This window comes from Coregonus clupeaformis, unplaced genomic scaffold (assembly GCF_020615455.1).
Source record: "Coregonus clupeaformis isolate EN_2021a unplaced genomic scaffold, ASM2061545v1 scaf0224, whole genome shotgun sequence".
Classification (NCBI taxonomy): domain Eukaryota; kingdom Metazoa; phylum Chordata; class Actinopteri; order Salmoniformes; family Salmonidae; genus Coregonus; species Coregonus clupeaformis.
Window position 1 is genome coordinate 371,532 of NW_025533679.1, and position 19,405 is coordinate 390,936.

The 19,405-nt window shown below is 44.4% G+C and overlaps 1 protein-coding gene across 2 annotated transcripts in view; it reads left to right on the forward strand.

Annotated features, from left to right (window-relative positions):
• LOC121558166 (myelin basic protein) overlaps window positions 1–19,405 on the forward strand; it is a 76,523-nt gene that overhangs the window by 11,367 nt on the left and 45,751 nt on the right. For both annotated transcript variants that reach the window (XR_005998480.2, XR_005998481.2), the window contains exon 2: window positions 5,339–5,397. The gene's annotated coding sequence lies outside the window, so the exon portion shown is untranslated. The remainder of the gene's footprint in view (window positions 1–5,338; window positions 5,398–19,405) is intronic.

Consider the following 19,405-nt stretch of genomic DNA (forward strand, 5'->3'; position numbering starts at 1 on the left):
ATTACTAATCACAACAGTAGTAGGCCTGATTCACAACAGTAGTAGGCCTGAATACCAACAATGACGAGACAGCCTACAGGAAGGAGGTGAGGGCCCTGGCGGAGTGGTGCCAGGAAAATAACCTCTCCCTCAACGTCAACAAAACGAAAGAGCTGATTGTGGACTTCAGGAAACAGCAGAGGGAGCACGCCCCTATCCACATCGACGGGACCGCAGTGGAGAAGGTGGAAAGCTTAAAGTTCCTCTGCGTACAATCACTGACAATCTGAAATGGTCCACCCACACAGACAGTGTGGTGAAGAAGGCGCATCAGGAGGCTGAAGAAATTTGACTTGGCCCTTAATACCCTCAGAAACATTTACAGATGCACAATTGAGAGCATCCTGTCAGGCTGTATCACCGCCTGGTATGGCAACTGCACCGCCCGCAACCGCAGGACTCTCCAGAGGATGGTGCGGTCTGCCCAACGCATCACCGGGGGCATACTGCCTCCCCTCCAGGACACCTACAGCACCCGATGTCACAGGAAGGCCAAAAATATTATCAAGGACATCAACCACTTGAGCCACGGCCTGTTCACCTCGCTATCATCCAGAAGACGAGGTCAGTACAGGTGCATCAAAGCTGGGACTGAGAGACTGAAAAACAGCTTCTATCTCAAGGCCATCAGACTGTTAAATAGCCATCACTAGCTGGCTACCACCCGGTTACTCAACCCTGCACCTTAGAGGCTGCTGCGCTATATACAGTGGGGAGATCAAGTATTTGATACACTGCCGATTTTGCCGATTTTCCTACTTACAAAGCATGTAGAGGTCTGTAATTTTTATCATAGGTACACTTCAAAAAAATCCAGAAAATCACATTGTATGATTTTTAAGTAATTCATTTGCATTCTATTGCATGACATAAGTATTTGATCACCTATCAACCAGTAAGACTTCCGGCTCTCACAGCCCTCCTGTTCTCCACTCATTACCTGTATTAACTGCACCTGTTTGAACTTGTTACCTGTATAAAAGACACCTGTCCACACACTCAATCAAACAGACTCCAACCTCTCCACAATGGCCAAGACCAGAGAGCTGTGTAAAGACATCAGGGATAAAATTGTAGACCTGCACAAGGCTGGGATGGGCTACAGGACAATAGGCAAGCAGCTTGGTGAGAAGGCAACAACTGTTGGCGCAATTATTAGAAAATGGAAGAAGTTCAAGATGACGGTCAATCACCCTCGGTCTGGGGGCTCCATGCAAGATCTCACCTCGTGGGGCATCAATGATCATGAGGAAGGTGAGGGATCAGCCCAGAACTACACGGCAGGACCTGGTCAATGACCTGAAGAGAGCTGGGACCACAGTCTCAAAGAAAACCATTAGTAACACACTACGCCGTCATGGATTAAAATCCTGCAGCGCACGCAAGGTCCCCCTGCTCAAGCCAGTGCATTTCCAGGCCCGTCTGAAGTTTGCCAATGACCATCTGGATGATCCAGAGGAGGAATGGGAGAAGGTCATGTGGTCTGATGAGACAAAAATAGAGCTTTTTGGTCTAAACTCCACTCGCCGTGTTTAGAGGAAGAAGAAGGATGAGTACAACCCAAAGAACACCATCCCAACCGTGAAGCATGGAGGTGGAAACATTATCAAGGACATCATTCTTTGGGGATGCTTTTCTGCAAAGGGGACAGGACAACTGCACCGTATTGAGGGGAGGATGGATTGGGCCATGTATCGCGAGATCTTGGCCAACAACCTCCTTCCCTCAGTAAGAGCATTGAAGATGGGTCGTGGCTGGGTCTTCCAGCATGACAACGACCAGAAACACACAGCCAGGGCAACTAAGGAGTGGCTCCGTAAGAAGCATCTCAAGGTCCTGGAGTGGCCTAGCCAGTCTCCAGACCTGAACCCAATAGAAAAGCTTTGGAGGGAGCTGAAAGTCCATATTGCCCAGCGACAGCCCCGAAACCTGAAGGATCTGGAGAAGGTGTGTATGGAGGAGTGGGCCAAAATCCCTGCTGCAGTGTGTGCAAACCTGGTCAAGACCTACAGGGAACGTATGATCTCTGTAATTGCAAACAAAGGTTTCTGTACCAAATATTAAGTTCTGCTTTTCTGATGTATCAAATACTTATGTCATGCAATAAAATGCAAATTAATTACTTAAAAATCATACAATGTGATTTTCTGGATTTTTGTTTTAGATTCCGTCTCTCACAGTTGAAGTGTACCTATGATAAAAATTACAGACCTCTACATGCTTTGTAAGTAGGAAAACCTGCAATATCGGCAGTGTATCAAATACTTGTTCTCCCCACTGTACATAGACATGGAATCACTGGCCACTTTAATAATGGAACACAAGTCACTTTAATAATGTTTACATACTGCTTTACTCATCTTATATGTATATACTGTATTCAATTCTACTGTATTTTAGTCAATGCCACTCCGACATTAATCGGCCTAATATTTTTATATTTCTTAATTCCATTCTTTTACTTTTAGATTTGTGTATTGTTGTGAATTGTTAGATACTACTGCACTGTTGGAGCTAGGAACACAAGAATTTCGCTACACCTGCAATAACATCTGCTAAATATGTGTATGTGACCAATAACATTTGTTTTGATTTGATACTAATACTCTTAGTTAAAGTATTTATCTTCAACTTGCAATCTGTGGATTCTATTCGATTAGATAGATTCAAATTGTATGTTAAACATCACAGCATAGTTGAAAGATATATGGCACGTAGAAATCTGAAGAGGGTGGCCAGCAGACATAGGTGGGATAGGCTGAGGGAAACTGAGGGTTGGGATGTGGAACTGGAGACAAGTGGGAGTGGAGTTGCTGGGCCGGGGATAGAATGACGGTCAAAGATAAACGTTTTAAAAAAAGTCAAAATAAATGACACATTGAGGGGCAACACTGTTACATCCAATGCCTGTTTGCCTGAGGCTGATGCTTGTACGCGTGTACACATGCATATATACACACACACACACACATGTAAATAGTGTCATACATGCACAGAAACGTATACAGTTGGCCTTGCTGTTTAGATTTGTGTTTTCCTTGATGTCTTTTGTTTTTGCATTGTTGTTATCTGTTGTTGTTTTCCTTTGTTTTTCTCTTTTTTTCTCTTTTGTTAATTTTGTTGGTTGTTTGTGCATTGGGGGACGGTGGCGTGGGGTGGGGAATGGAGGGAGCGGTTGTTTTTTATTTGTATTTATTTTTCACAACAACAACAAATGTGGGGGTATCGGAGGGTTGGTGGCCTGGCGGTTGGGAGCTTGGTCAGGTGACCGATAGTTTCGCTGTTTCGGGTCCCCGTTATGACTTGGTGGGAGATCTGTCGACGTGCCCTTGGGCGGGGCACTAGACCCTGGTTAGATGACTGAATGTAATGTAAATGTTGAGCGGCTTCACTGCAGGTAGATTGTATGTTTGAATATTCAATAATACAAATAATATATACAATTCATCAGAATTCATCCTCTCATGTGCAATGAAGATAGTACAGCAGGGAGTGCAGAAGTTGTGTGGTGTGAGATAATGGTTGGGAGGTGTGGGGAACTGCATCTATAGTGGAGTTGAACCGTACCAAACAACACAATCAAGATGATGCCACCTTGCTTATAACCTGCATGCATATACTGAGGTGGAAGGTTTGAATCTTGGCTACACATTCAGGGTTGTGGCTGGCTAGCATTGCTTTACTGAGGCCCTGCTGCCTCTCTAGTGCAGGGGAATTGAGGCATTCTGGAGCTTCTGCTGCTCTGTATTTGATTAAATGTCAATCTGATTTCACTCCATGTGTGTGATTGTCGACAACAGGCTGATTGGCAGCGAGACACGACTGCAGTAGCTAGCTAAGACTTTTTAATTTGTTGTGTGCAATTAAACCAGTCTCGCTCTCATTCCCTTCTTCATCATTTCTCTTTTACTCACTGTCTTTCTGGCTCTCTCGCGCTCTCTCCATTGCTCCAACTGACTCTATTCTCTCTTTTTCTATCTCTATCTTCTTAGCCCCCTATCTCTTTCCTTCTCATTGCCGCTCTCTCTTAAAAGGCCACCCAAATGACACATTTACCCCATCTGATTGATTGATAGATAACAGATAGACAGACAGACAGACAGACAGACAGACAGACAGACAGACAGACAGACAGTCTACAAACATTAAATCAACACATTTCAAGTGGGGACTTTTTCAGTTTTGACATACAAAATCACAAATACAAAAAGCTAACTTTCACATTCTTCCAAAAACACAAATTCATGGAAAAACACAAGGCTACAAAGACCCTAAATGACTTGCTTATTTACCAAACACCACATCCTTCCTCAGTGGTTGACAACTGCGTATACAAGCTGGCCCCTACAGCAGAACAGTCACCACAACCCCATTCCCCTTTCCCTGTGCTATAACTGAAAGGACTACACTACTCAGCTCCAAAAATGAAAATGCTCTCAGTGTAAACAGTGTGGGCCCTGGTCAAAAGTAGTGCACTACGGGGCTCCCGAGTGGAGCAGCGGTCTAAGGCACTGCATCGCAGTGCTTGAGAGGTCACTACAGACCCGGGTTCGATCCCAGGCTGTGTCGCAGCCAGCCGCGACCGGGAGACCCATGAGGTGGCACACAATTGGCCCAGCATCGTCCGGGTTAGTGGAGGGTTTGACCGGCCCGGGTTGTAGTAGGCACGCTGACTTCGGTTGCCAGCTGTAAAGTGTTTTCTCCGACACATTGGTGTGGCTGGCTTCCAGGTTAAGCGAGCAGTGAGGCTTGGCAGGGTCGTGTTTCAGGACTCAGAGATTTGGGTTTGTTTTATTGTTTATCATAAGCATTATTGAATGCAAATGAACAATTAGCATGTTAGTGCACCCCTAATGGCATCCCCAATGTAACAACTAATCTAAGGGCTCAGACACACCAATAGCATTTGCTGGCCAAGAGTATTTAGCACCTCTGAACGTAAATTGCGAACTGAGTGCACAACAATTTTACATGTAGAATCGTGTGAAAAATGTCGACAGTCAGATGTCTATAGCGAGTGGTCTCTAAAACACAATGCGCTTAACGATCTACAGATGAACGCTGGATCCACATTTAGTGCGATGTGTGCGAGCCTTAACTTTAAGTTCAACCTAAGTTCAACCTTTGAAGATATTGTGTTGTTGTACAGCAGTGGTCTTACTTTACTGTGATTTATGAAGTATTGTTTCTCTTTTTTAATGTCAGCTCTGCTAACACTGAAACCGACAGAGAGTCTCTGATTTAAAGGAGTGTTGTATTTCCAGATGGGTCTGATGCCATTCTTCTCTTTTCTCCTCAGTCTCTGTTGACAACATGGGACAGCATCTAGGAAAACGGGAGCCACAGCCGGAGAGCAAGGTAAGCATCTCAGTTGGAAGTGTATGCATGGTTTTGTGCAAGTATACAGGACCCTTAGTGCTCAGCGATGAATTATGTTGGTTTATTTTCGTTTTTTAAAGAAGTAATTGACCAACATCAGTTCAATTATTAAAATTCAATTTATGTGTGCTCAACGTGCTGTTTGTGCCATTTCTCTAGAGAGATTACTCTTTGGGACATGTTGTCCAACTCATCATAGTTAAGTGCAGTAAATCTGGTAATTAACTACAATGACCAGAATCCATTGCGCCTATAGCTACCTGTTCTCTTTGGGTCAAGCCTGTCTATGGGCAGACAGACACTGAGGAGAAGAGCGATAGAGAGACATGAGAGGGATAGAGAGCAGTTGCTTAAGTATCTTTACCCGACAATGCATCTAATAGATTGATAGGTGTTATTTACTTTGTAGAACTGTAATGAAATGAACTGTAGAACTGAAATGTAATGTAAATGTAGAACTGCTGAAATTGTGATTTTGTCAGACTGCAGGCAGCTAGCCAGCTAGGCTAGCCTACTAGCCTGAAGGATGACTCTTTGGGAAACAGAGATAGATGGCTGGCTGCTACTGCCTGAGCAGGGATTAGATAATGACTTGAAATAAAATAATAAGTCATCAAATATGTATTTTTTTATATACACAACAACTTAAATATGTTATTAAAGTAATGTGAATAAAGGATGGTTAATAAGTGATATGCAGAAATGGGCAGTCATTGGAGTTGTATTAATGAAATAATATCATCATCATACTAAAAACAAATGTGTAATATACACAATCAAAATATTTTATTTACTGTAAGTAAAGTAATGTGAATAAATGATGGTTAGAGCCTAATACGTGATAGTAATGGGAAGTCACTACCATTCAATTATTTTATTGTGTGTTGTTACAGCATTGAACCCACATAATGCATTTATTGTTTAAGAAAATCTAAACCGATATTGAATATGTGATAATTTTTCTAAAACCGAACCGAAACCGACATAAAAAAGTACTAATCGCTCAGCACTACAGGACATACACAGTATATGCTTTTAGTGCACATACTGTAGATGTGCATTGTGTGTAAGGTAAGTTTGATCCTTTCGTTTTTATTGGTAATAATACTGACAATGGTAAAGTTCAATGTGATTATTGTAGACTGTAGAGCCTCTTATATCATTCACAGCTTAAGCCTTTATCAGGGAAGTGAGGCAGAACTTTGGACTCTGCTGTAGTTTAGTCATGCAGTCGTCCGTCAAAACAATTGAGTTATGACCATAAAGAAGCTCTCAATCAAATCTGAAGCACTCAGAAAAATACAAATGGCTTCAAAAAGAGTCTGGCGGGGTACTTGAATAATGTAACACTCAAATGAATGCCAGACAAAGGTTGCATCCCAAATGCACCCTTTTCCCTTATGTAGTGCACTTATTTTTTTGTGATATCCAATTGGTAGTTACAGTCTTGTCCCATCGCTGCAACTCCCGTATGGACTCGGGAGAGGCGAAGATCAAGAGCCATGCGTCCTCTGAAACACGACCCTGCCAAGCCGCACTGCTCACTTAACCTGGAAGCCAGCCACACCAATGTGTCGGAGAAAACACTTTACAGCTGGCAACCGAAGTCAGCGTGCCTACTACATCCCGGGCCGGTCAAACCCTCCACTAACCCGGACGATGCTGGGCCAATTGTGTGCCACCTCATGGGTCTCCCGGTCGCGGCTGGCTGCGACACAGCCTGGGATCGAACCCGGGTCTGTAGTGACCTCTCAAGCACTGCGATGCAGTGCCTTAGACCGCTGCTGCACTCGGGAGGCCCGTAGTGCACTACTTTTGACCAGGGCCCACACTGTTTACACTGAGAGCATTTTCATTTTTGGAGCTGAGTAGTGTAGTCCTTTCAGTTATAGCACAGGGAAAGGGGAATGGGGATGTGGTGACTGTTCTGCTGTAGGGGCCAGCTTGTATACGCAGTTGTCAACCACTGAGGAAGGATGTGGTGTTTGGTAAATAAGCAAATCATTTAGGGTCTTTGTAGCCTTGTGTTTTTCCATGAATTTGTGTGTTTTGAAGAATGTGAAAGTTAGCTTTTTGTATTTGTGATTTTGTATGTCAAAACTGAAAAAGTCCCCACTTGAAATGTGTTGATTTAATGTTTGTAGTCATATAGGTAACTGCCAAGTTAAAGGAAACACGATCATAGTGTCTTAATAGAGCGTTGGGCCACCAAAAGCCAGAACAGCTTCAATGCACCTTGGCATAGATTCTACAAGTGTCTGGAACTCTATTGGAGGGATGCGAAACCATTCTTCCATGAGTAATTCTATAATTTGGTGTTTTGGTGATGGTGGTGGAAAACGCTGTCACAGGCACCACTCCAGAATCTCCCATAAGTGTTCAATTGGGTTGAGATCTGGTGACTGAGATGGCCATGACACATGGCTTACATCGTTTTCATGCTCATCAAACCATTCAGTGACCACCACACGTTGCCTGCATTGTCATCCTATGGGGTCATAGCCATGGTAGACAAAATAATGGCCAAAATAATGGCCTGCTCAGCATTTTTATACATGACCCTAAGCATGATGGGATGTTTATTGCTTAATTGACTCAGAAATCTCACCTGTGTGGAAACAGCTGCTTTCAATATACTTTTTATCCCTCATTTACTGAAGAGTTTCCATTATTTTGGCAGTTACCTTTAGCTATACTGTAGCTATAGACCAGATGTGTCAAACATACGGCCCGAGCCCATTCAATCTGGCCCGCGGTTTGAGTAATAAAATATACATATATACAGTACCAGTCAAAAGTTTGGACACACCTACTCATTCCAGGGTTTTTCTTTATTTGTACTATGTTCTACATTGTAGAATAATAGTGAAGACATCAAAACTATGAAATAACACATATAGAATCATGTAGGAACCCAAAAAGTGTTAAACAAATCAAAATATATTTTATATTTGAGATTCTTCAAAATGCCAAGAGTGTGCAAAGCTGTCATCTAGGCAAAGGGTGGCTACTTTGAAGAATCTAAAATCTAAAATATATGTTGATTTGTTTAACACTTTTTTGGTTACTACATGATTCCATATGTGTTATTGCATAGTTTCGAAACAAACCTGTGTAGAAATGATAATGGACCTACATTTATAGTCTTTTCACTCTGTCAAGCTTGCTAAAAGTCATCGAAACAAAACCTAGACAGTCAGGGAGCATCGGAAATTCCAAAGCGATGGATAGAGGACAATTTTTAATAACTTTTGACGGCGAGGAAAAATAATAAATTGTAAGTGTCACGCTCGTCGGGAACAGAGGAGGACCAAGGCGCAGCGTTGAATGCGAACATATTTATTTATATAATGATCACACGATCAAAACAACAAAACGATGACGTGACAGTCAATGGTCAAACACAAACCAACACGAACAAGAAACCACAACGAATGAATGCCTAACGGCTACCTAAGTATGACTCCCAATCAGAGACAACGAGCTACAGCCGTCTCTGATTGGGAGACACCCTGGCCAACATAGATATACAACAACTAGAACCAACACACATGAAAACTCACACCCTGGCTCAACATACTAGAATCCCCAGAGCCAGGGCGTGACAGTAAGTGGGGAACTCCAGGCCTCTGTGAAGTCCGAATGCGGCCCCCGGGGCAAAATTAGTTTGACACTCCTGCTATAGACGGAGCTATCTTCTCCTTTTTTTGCACTCCCTCTCTTTTCCCCCACTCCTTCCCTCTCTCTCCATGCTTCTGGGGAGATTATTTTCTTTATGGGCAGTCCAGTCCTGAGAGAGGTGCTTTTTTATCAGCGGGAGTGATGCAACTCGGAGCCGCTGAGTCTTCTTATCGACTTGTCAGGTCTTAGAGTGGCGGACTGGCAGTGTTGCCAGGCAGTTGTTGATTAGCTAGCATCAGAGCGTGCCTGGGTGGTCAGGACACTGGGATTTCAGTAAGTGATGACAAAGCTCGCCTGCTACTTCTGCAGGTCAGCCTGGAGACCCAGGGAGAGAAGGAGAGGTTATATAAGGTCAGGTCAGGTCTCAGGACCTAGCCTGGTTATATAACTGGGCCGTTTCAGGTTAATGTTGGATGTGATCTACAGTATCTTTTGATTCATCAGCAGATTCATAGCCATGTTTTGTTAGGCGTTTGGGTCACAGAATCAGAACGAGGCTTTTAAAATTACACACTGATTAATATTAGAACACTTCCGGTGATGGACTGATTCCCACCTCACATTAATTCTGAATATTACCATGTCGTTACACCTCAGCAAGATTGAATTTCCTTGCTTGTCATTGCCATGGGTTGGGACCCGTATGCAAGCTAAACTGCTCACTCATAATGATAAAATAGATAATTAAACTGTAATGAGTATAGCTGTGGAGGGCACAGTGTTGTTACTTACTCAAGAAGAGTCATTTGTGTGTTATGTTCATCAAAATGTGAGGGACAAAGCAGGATCTGCATGGCACGATGCGTTTATTCCCACCAATGAAATCCTAACTCTTGGTGGGCATACAGTGGGGAAAAAAAGTATTTAGTCAGCCACTAATTGTGCAAGTTCTCCCACTTAAAAAGATGAGAGAGGCCTGTAATTTTCATCATAGGTACACGTCAACTATGACAGACAAATGGAGGAAAAAAAATCCAGAAAATCACATTGTAGGATTTTTAATGAATTTATTTGCAAATTATGGTGGAAAATAAGTATTTGGTCACCTACAAACAAGCAAGATTTCTGGCTCTCACAGACCTGTAACTTCTTCTTTAAGAGGCTCCTCTGTCCTCCACTCGTTACCTGTATTAATGGCACCTGTTTGAACTTGTTATCAGTATAAAAAGACACCTGTCCACAACTTCAAACAGTCACACTCCAAACTCCACTATGGCCAAGACCAAAGAGCTGTCAAAGGACACCAGAAACAAAATTGTAGACCTGCACCAGGCTGGGAAGACTGAATCTGCAATAGGTAAGCACCTTGGTTTGAAGAAATCAACTGTGGGAGCAATTATTAGGAAATGGAAGACATACAAGACCACTGATAATCTCCCTCGATCTGGGGCTCCACGCAAGATCTCACCCCGTGGGGTCAAAATGATCACAAGAACGGTGAGCAAAAATCCCAGAACCACACGGGGGGACCTAGTGAATGACCTGCAGAGAGCTGGGACCAAAGTAACAAAGCCTACCATCAGTAACACACTACGCCGCCAGGGACTCAAATCCTGCAGTGCGAGACGTGTCCCCCTGCTTAAGCCAGTACATGTCCAGGCCCGTCTGAAGTTTGCTAGAGTACATTTGGATGATCCAGAAGAGGATTGGGAGAATGTCATATGGTCAGATGAAACCAAAATATAACTTTTTGGTAAAAACTCAACTCGTCGTGTTTGGAGGACAAAGAATGCTGAGTTGCATCCAAAGAACACCATACCTACTGTGAAGCATGGGGGGTGGAAACATCATACTTTGGGGCTGTTTTTCTGCAAAGGGACCAGGGCGACTGATCCGTGTAAAGGAAAGAATGAATGGGGCCATGTATCGTGAGATTTTGAGTGAAAACCTCCTTCCATCAGCAAGGGCATTGAAGATGAAACGTGGCTGGGTCTTTCAGCATGACAATGATCCCAAACACACCGCCCGGGCAACGAAGGAGTGGCTTCGTAGAAGCATTTCAAGGTCCTGGAGTGGCCTAGCCAGTCTCCAGATCTGAATGCCATAGAACATCTTTGGAGGGAGTTGAAAGTCTGTGTTGCCCAGCGACAGCCCAAAAACATCAATGCTCTAGAGGAGATCTGCATGGAGGAATGGGCCAAAATACCAGCAACAGTGTGTGAAAACCTTGTGAAGACTTACAGAAAACGTTTGACCTGTGTCATTGCCAACAAAGGGTATATAACAAAGTATTGAGAAACTTTTGTTATTGACCAAATACTTATTTTCCACCATAATTTGCAAATAAATTCATTAAAAATCCTACAATGTGATTTTCAGGATTTCTTTTTCTCATTTTGTCTGTCATAGTTGACGTGTACCTATGATGAAAATTACAGGCCTCTCTCATCTTTTTAAGTGGGAGAACATGCACAATTGGTGGCTGACTAAATACTTTTTTTCCCCACTGTATATGTTGCCATGGTGATATCTGATGCGTTATGTTAGGCCATTCAATGTCAGTGGCTAATTTCACCATCGCGTCACCCACATCCATCCACCCACCCACCTCACACATTACACAGAGACGAAAGAAGCTATTGGGCAGATTATTGGGCAGATTATTATGAATTACATTTTACATTTTTGTCATTTAGCAGATGCTCTTATCCAGAGAGACTTAGAGTAGTGAGTGCATACATTTTCGTATTTTTTCGTACAAATCAGCTTATGGTCAATTTCATACTATCATTAGTTCAGGGCCAATGGTCCGCTAGAGCCCATTCAGCAGTCCCACCCAAAGAGCACAGCTGTCCAATGACGTTGAGCTCATCTCAACCATCCTACACAGTGAGTGATGTCATGTTTGATATGTCTCAAACACTGATGCTTTTACCCTTTTGTGGAAAATATGTCAGTTCCATCATCAGTTAATATGTTATGCTTTTCTGTTGAACTAGCCTACATGAATGATTAAATTAAAAAGCTTTTAAAAGTCAAAAGTATCATCAGTACAGTTGAGCGTCGCAATATAAATTATTACGACATTATATAGACTCTATGACTCCAACTATTTATTCTCTAAAAGAGAAGCTTTTTCTCCATCTTCTTTTTAAAAGGTGAGCCAACATGTTTTCAGCACTTTTATTACCATGACTGCACCAGACATATAGTGAGCAATATGTTTGGGACATCGAATTGCAATAAAATGTCAGTATCGAATCGCAATTCATATAGAATCGCAATTCATATAGAATCGCAATACATATAGAATCGTGATACATATAGAATTGTGATACATATAGAATCGTAATACATATAGAATGGCTGTATCGTATCGGCACCTAAGTATCGTCATAATATCGTGTTGTGAGGTCCCTGGCAATTCCCTGCCCTAGTGTTTGGGTGGTCATTCTGAAGCTGGTAAGCCCTCTGTGGTTTGTCCTGTCCACTCAGTAGAATAAACTGGATTAAGCCAAAGCCTTAGAGACCCTTTGTGCTCCCTGATGGATGACATTTGTTTGACGTAGCCATTTGACTTCTCACCATTTGCTGTATAACACACCTAATCAAAATGGGACAGTGTGTCAAACACTTTTGCTCTTGTTACGAACGTTGACTGATGACTCGTGGAACCAAGGCGCAGCGTGATAAGCGTACATCTTTATTTAGTACACAACACACGAACAAAACAACAAAACGAAACGATACGTGAAGTCCTGAGGTTACACACACCAAACCTTTACGGATCAAGATCCCACAAACTAACTGGTGCCAACAGGCTGCCTAAGTATGGTCCCCAATCAGAGACAGCGAGCTACAGCTGCCTCTGATTGGGAACCACCCTGGCCAACATAGATCTAAACGATCTAGAACAAAAAACATAGAAAACTAAACATAGAAAAATCCACACCTGGCTCAACATTTAAGAGTCCCCAGAGTCAGGGGCGTGACAGTACCCCCCTCAAAGGCGCGGACTGCGACCGCACCACACAAACACAAGAGGGTAGGGGCCGGGTGGGCATTCCGCCTCGGGAGGCGGATCCGGCTCGGCGTGACCACCACCTTTTCTCCACCCTCCCGTTGCGCCCCTGGTCTGGTCTGGCCCCGCTGACTGGAGCTGGACCCGACGACGGTGGACCAAACCTTACCGGCTCCGGACTGGAGCCGCTGGCCGGAGCTGGACTGGACACCGGTGGAGCGGATTGCTCTGGCTCCGGAGTGGATCCGCTGACTGGAGTTGGACCTGACCCCGGTGGAGTGGATTGCTCTCACCCCCCGGTGGAACAGGCACGGGCCATGCCGGACTGGACACACGCACCACTGGCTTGGCGCGGGGAGCAGGAACGGGCCGGACCGGGCTGACGACGCGCACCACTGGCTTGGTCAATCAATCAATCAATTTTATTTTATATAGCCCTTCTTACATCAGCTAATATCTCGAAGTGCTGTACAGAAACCCAGCCTAAAACCCCAAACAGCTAGTAATGCAGGTGTAGAAGCACGGTGGCTAGGAAAAACTCCCTAGAAAGGCGAAAACCTAGGAAGAAACCTAGAGAGGAACCAGGCTATGAGGGGTGGCCAGTCCTCTTCTGGCTGTGCCGGGTGAAGATTATAACAGAACCATGCCAAGATGTTCAAAAATGTTCATAAGTGACAAGCATGGTCAAATAATAATCAGGAATAAATCTCAGTTGGCTTTTCATAGCCGATCATTAAGAGTTGAAAACAGCAGGTCTGGGACAGGTAGGGGTTCCATAACCGCAGGCAGAACAGTTGAAACTGGAATAGCAGCAAGGCCAGGCGGACTGGGGACAGCAAGGAGTCACCACGGCCGGTAGTCCCGACGTATGGTCCTAGGTGCTCAGGTCTCTCAGTTGGCTTTTCATAGCCGATCATTAAGAGTTGAAAACAGCAGGTCTGGGACAGGTAGGGGTTTCGTAACCGCAGGCAGAACAGTTGAAACTGGAATAGCAGCAAGGCCAGGCGGACTGGGGACAGCAAGGTGTCATCATGCCCGGTAGTCCTGACGTATGGTCCTAGGGCTCAGGTTCTCAGAGAGAAAGAGAGAACGAGAGAATTAGAGAGAGCATACTTAAATTCACACAGGACACTGGATAAGACAGGAGAAGTACTCCAGGTATAACCAATTAACCCCAGCCCCCGACACATAAACTACTGCAGCATAAATACTGGAGGCTGAGACAGGAGCGGTCCGGAGACACTGTGGCCCCATCCGAAGAAACCCCGGACAGGGCCAAACAGGAAGGATATAACCCCACCCACTCTGCCAAAGCACAGCCCCCGCACCACTAGAGGGATATCCTCAACCACCAACTTACAATCCTGAGACAAGGCCGAGTATAGCCCACAGAGGTCTCCACCACAGCACAAACCAAGGGGGGGCGCCAACCCAGACAGGAAGATCACGTCAGTAACTCAACCCACTCAAGTGACGACCCCTCCCAGGGACGGCATGAAAGAGCACCAGCAAGCCAGTGACTCAGCCCCTGCAACAGGGTTAGAGGCAGAGAACCCCAGTGGAGAGGGGAACCGGCCCGGCAGAGACAGCAAGGGCTGTTCGTTGCTCCAGAGCCTTTCCGTTCACCTTCACACTCCTGGGCCAGACTACACTCAATCAATGACCTACTGAAGAGATAAGTCTTCAGTAAAGACTTAAAGGTTGAGACCGAGTCTGCGTCTCTCACATGGGTAGGCAGACTGTTCCATAAAAATGGAGATCTATAGGAGAAAGCCCTGCCTCCCGCTGTTTGCTTAGAAATTCTAGGGACAATTAGGAGGCCTGCGTCTTGTGACCGTAGCGTACGTATTGGTATGTACGGCAGGACCAACTCGGAAAGATAGGTAGGAGCAAGCCCATGTAACGCTTTATAGGGTTAACAGTAAAACCTTGAAATCAGCCCTTGCCTTAACAGGAAGCCAGTGTAGGGAAGCTAGCACTGGAGTAATATGATCAAATTTCTTGGTTCTAGTCAGGATTCTAGCAGCCGTATTTAGCACTAACTGAAGTTTATTTAGTGCTTTACCCCGGTAGCCTGGAAAATAGAGCATTGCAGTAGTCTAACCTAGAAGTAACAAATGCATGGATTAATTTTTCTGCATCATTTTTGGACAGAAAATTTCTGATTTTTGCAATGTTACGTAGATGGAAAAAAGCTGTCCTTGAAACAGTCTTGATATGTTCGTCAAAAGAGAGATCAGGGTCAAGAGTAACGCCGAGGTCCTTCACAGTTTTATTTGAGGCGACTTTACAACCATCAAGATGAATTGTCAGATTTAACAGAAGATCTCTTTGTTTCTTGGGACCTAGAACAAGCATCTCTGTTTTGTCCGAGTTTAAAAGTAAAAAGTTTTCAGCCATCCACTTCCTTATGTCTGAAACACAGGCTTCTAGCGAAGGCAATTTTGGGGCTTCACCATGTTTCATTGAAATGTACAGCTGTGTGTCATCCGCATAGCAGTGAAAGTTAACATTATGTTTTCGAATAACATCCCCAAGAGGTAAAATATATAGTGAAAACAATAGTGGTCCTAAAACGGAACCTTGAGGAACACCGAAATGTACAGTTGATTTGTCGGAGGACAGACCATTCACAGAGACAAACTGATATCTTTCCGACAGGTAAGATCTAAACCAGGCCAGAACTTGTCCGTGTAGACCAATTTGGGTTTCCAGTCTCTCCAAAGAATGTGGTGATCGATGGTGTCAAAGGCAGCACTAAGGTCTAGTAGCACGAGGACAGATGCAGAGCCTCGGTCTGACGCCATTAAAAGGTCATTTACCACCTTCACAAGTGCAGTCTCAGTGCTATGATGGGGTCTAAAACCAGACTGAAGCATTTCGTAACATTGTTTGTCTTCAGAAAGGCAGTGAGTTGCTGCGCAACAGCTTTTCTAAAATTTTTGAGAGGAATGGAAGATTCGATATAGGCCGATAGTTTTTTATATTTTCCGGGTCAAGGTTTGGCTTTTTCAAGAGAGGCTTTATCACTGCCACTTTTTAGTGAGTTTGGTACACATCCGGTGGATAGAGAGCTGTTTATTATGTTCAACATAGGAGGGCCAAGCACAGGAAGCAGCTCCTTCAGCAGTTTAGTAGGAATAGGATCCAGTATGCAGCTTGAAGGTTTAGAGGCCATGATTATTTTCATCATTGTGTCAAGAGATATAGTACTAAAACACTTAAGTGTCTCTCCCGATCCCAGGCCCTCGCAGATCTGTGCAGATCCAGGACAGCTAAGCCCTGGAGGAATACGCAGATTCAAAGAGGAGTCCGTAATTTGCTTTCTAATGGTCATGATCTTTTCCTCAAAGAAGTTCATGAATTTATTACTGCTGAAGTGAAAGCCATCCTCTCTTGGGGAATGCTGCTTTTAGTTAGCTTTGCAACAGTATCAAAAAGAAATTTTGGATTATTCTTATTTTCCTCGATTAAGTTGGAAAAGTAGGATGATCGAGCAGCAGTGAGGGCTCTTCGGTACTGCACGGTACTGTCTTTCCAAGCTAGTCGGAAGACTTCCAGTTTGGTGTGGCGCCATTTCCGTTTCCAATTTCCTGGAAGCTTGCTTCAAAGCTCGGGTATTTTCTGTATACCAGGGAGCTAGTTTCTTATGACAAATGTTTTTCGTTTTTAGGGGTGCAACTGCATCTAGGGTATTGCGCAAGGTTAAATTGAGTTCCTCAGTTAAGTGGTTAACTGATTTTTGTCCTCTGACGTCCTTGGGTAGGCAGAAGGAGTCTGGAAGGGCATCAAGGAATTTTTGTGTTGTCTGAGAATTTATAGCACGACTTTTGATGCTCCTTGGTTGGGGTCTGAGCAGATTATTTGTTGCGATTGCAAACGTAATAAAATGGTGGTCCGATAGTCCAGATTTTGTGGAAAAACATTAAGATCTACAACATTTATTCCATGGGACAAAACTAGGTCCAGAGTATGACTGTGGCAGTGAGTAGGTCCAGAGACATGTTGGACAAAACCCACTGAGTCGATGATGGCTCGAAAGACTTTTGGAGTGGGTCTGTGGACTTCTCCATGTGAATATTAAAATCACCAAAAATTAGAATATGATCTGCTATGACTACAAGGTCTGATAGGAATTCAGAAACTCAGAGAGGAACGCTGTATATGGCCCAGAGGCCTGTAAACAGTAGCTATAAAAAGTGATTGAGTAGGCTGCATAGATTTCATGACTAGAAGCTCAAAAGATGAAAACGCCATTTTTTTTTTTGTAAATTGAAATTTGCTATCGTAAATGTTAGCAACACCTCCGCCTTTCGGGATGCACGGGGAATATGGTCACTAGTGTAACCAGGAGGTGAGGCCTCATTTAACACAGCGAATTCATCAGGCTTAAGCCATGTTTCAGTCAGGCCAATCACATCAAGATTATGATCAGTGATTAGTTCATTGACTATGACTGCCTTTGAAGTGAGGGATCTAACATTAAGTAACCCTATTTTGAGATGTGAGGTATCACGATCTCTTTCAATAATGGCAGGAATGGAGGAGGTCTTTATCCTAATAAGATTGCTAGGGTGAAACACCGCCATGTTTAGTTTTGCCCAACCTAGGTCGAGGCACAGACACAGTCTCAATGGGTATGGCTGAGCTGACTACACTGACTATGCTATTGGCAGACTCCACTAAGCTGGCAGGTTGGCTAACAGCCTGCTGCCTGGCCTGCACCCTATTTCACTGTGGGGCTAGAGGAGTTAGAGCCCTATCTATGTTGGTAGATAAGAGGAGAGCACCCCTCCAGCTAGGATGGAGTCCGTCACTCCTCAGCAGGTCAGGCTTGGTCCTGTTTGTGGGTGAGTCCCAGAAAGAGGGCCAATTATCCACAAATGTTATCTTTTGGGAGGGCAGAAAACAGTTTTCAACCAGCGATTGAGTGCTGAGACTCTGCTTAGAGCTCGTCACTTCCCTAACTGGGAGGGGGGCCAGAGACAATTACTCGATGCCGACACATCTTTCTAGCTGATTTACAAGCTGAAGCTATGTTGCACTTGGTGACCTCTGACTGTTTCATCCTAACATCGTTGGTGCCGACGTGGATAACAATATCTCTATACTCTCTACACTCGCCAGTTTTAGCTTTAGCCAGCACCATCTTTAGATTAGCCTTAACGTCGGTAGCCCTGCCCCCTGGTAAACAGTGTATGATCGCTGGGTGATTCGTTTAAGTCTAATACTGCGGGTAATGGAGTCGCCAATGACTAGGGTTTTCAATTTGTCAGAGCTAATGGTGGAGCCTTGGCGTCTCAGACCCCTTAACGGGAGGAGTAGAGACAGAGAAGACTCAGACTCAGACTCCGACTCGCTACATAATGGGGAAAACCGGTTGAAGGTTTCTGTCGGCTGAATGAGCGACACCGGTTGAGCATTCCAACAGTATTTCCCTCCAGAAGCCATGAGAAAGTTGTCCGGCTCGCGGGGACTGTGCGGGGGATTTATACTAACGTTACTGTCTGTACTTACTGGTGGCACAGACGCTGTTTCTTCCTTTCCTACACTGAAATTACCCTTGCCTAACGATTGCGTCTGAAGCTGGGCTTGTAGCACAGCTATTCTCGCCGTAAGGGCGATCGTTCTCCTGTATATTATGAGTACAGCGACTGCAATTAGAAGACATCATGTTAATGTTACTACTTAGCTTCGGCTGTTGAAGATGTTGACGAACCATGTCCAGATAAAGCGTCCGGGTGAAAAAAGTTGAATAAGGGAAAAAGTTGCGATGGAAAAAAGGAAAATAAAGTAAAATTGGCAGCTAAAACGCACAGGAAAATGACTCTTCTGTCTCGGGATAAAACGTCCGGGGTGAAAAAGTTTAACGAAAAAGATGAGTGAGGACAAAACTAAAAGTTGGTAAATTTGTTGAACACAGAGATTGATTAAACGTTTATTAAAAGTAAAACGTGAATAGTTTGGCAGGTAGCCAAGTAGCAACAAACAGCACAGCAGCACGGAGACAATGCGGAAGCGATATGATATGATGATATGATGCTAGTCCCTCCTTTTAGTTTCACAATGATGGTAGTAGCAGTAGTAGTAATGATGATGGTAGTAGGGGTGATGGTAATGATAGCAGTTTTTGCTTGGTGCGGGGAGCAGGAACAGGCCGGACCGGGCTGACGACGCGCACCACTGGCTTGGTGCGGGGAGCAGGACCAGGCCGGACCGGGCTGGCGACGCGCACCACTGGCTTGGTGCGGGGAGCAGGAACAGGCCGCACCGGGCTGGCAACGCGCACCACTGTCTTGGTGCGGGGAGCAGGAACAGGCCGGACCGGGCTGGCGACGCACACCA